This window comes from Plectropomus leopardus, unplaced genomic scaffold, assembly GCF_008729295.1.
Source record: "Plectropomus leopardus isolate mb unplaced genomic scaffold, YSFRI_Pleo_2.0 unplaced_scaffold90727, whole genome shotgun sequence".
NCBI lineage: Eukaryota > Metazoa > Chordata > Actinopteri > Perciformes > Serranidae > Plectropomus > Plectropomus leopardus.
In genome coordinates this window covers 1-964 of record NW_024700036.1, presented here as the reverse complement: position 1 = coordinate 964, position 964 = coordinate 1, and the positions used below count along the sequence as shown (strand labels likewise).

Genomic DNA, 964 nt, shown 5'->3' with positions numbered 1-964 from the left:
TATATATATATATATTTATACACACATAGCAGTAAAGATACACACAGATGCTGCTACGTCTGCACGTGTCGGTGTGTGTTTTTCAGGCCCGCAGTGTGAATGTGAAGAGCCAGGTGGGTTCCAGCTATCAGAACATCAGCAGTCTGGAGATCACAGGTACGCGTCCTCTTTTATTTTTTCACTTTTCCTCACCAAATTCCATTCATCGAACCAAAGGGATTTTTTTTAACGTCCCTCCGTCCTTCAGGACCCGTCCTCCCTTCGTCTCTGCACACCATCACAACCCTGCTTCGGCCTGCACAGAGAGGAAACTTCTCCGCCACTCTCTACACACACACACCGACTGCTGTCATGAACACACACACCAACAAGGAGCAGGTAAAGGCACCAAAAAAAGCCCACAAGCCGGAGTCTGTGGTGTGTGTGGAGGGAACACACACCTTCACACTCATCAACTTCCTCATCAACTGTAAGAGCCTGGTGGCTGCAGCGGGCTCCCAGGCCGGGTTACCCCCGACACTGCTGGCCCCTGCTGCTTTCAGAGGGGCCACCATGCACACACTCAAGGTATATATATATATATTTATACACACATAGCAGTAAAGATACACACAGATGCTGCTACGTCTGCACGTGTCGGTGTGTGTTTTTCAGGCCCGCAGTGTGAATGTGAAGAGCCAGGTGGGTTCCAGCTATCAGAACATCAGCAGTCTGGAGATCACAGGTACGCGTCCTCTTTTATTTTTTCACTTTTCCTCACCAAATTCCATTCATCGAACCAAAGGGATTTTTTTTAACGTCCCTCCGTCCTTCAGGACCCGTCCTCCCTTCGTCTCTGCACACCATCACAACCCTGCTTCGGCCTGCACAGAGAGGAAACTTCTCCGCCACTCTCTACACACACACACCGACTGCTGTCATGAACACACACACCAACAAGGAGCAGGTAAAGGCACCAAAAAAA

At 49.5% G+C, this 964-nt stretch overlaps 1 long non-coding RNA gene across 1 annotated transcript; it reads left to right on the top strand.

Moving 5' to 3' along the window:
- Positions 1–404: 404 nt before the first annotated feature.
- Positions 405–942, top strand: LOC121940590. Its single transcript, XR_006105656.1, has 3 exons — positions 405–567; positions 655–724; positions 816–942. It is a non-coding gene; the product is annotated as an uncharacterized LOC121940590 (long non-coding RNA).
- The last annotated feature ends 22 nt before the right edge of the window (positions 943–964 follow it).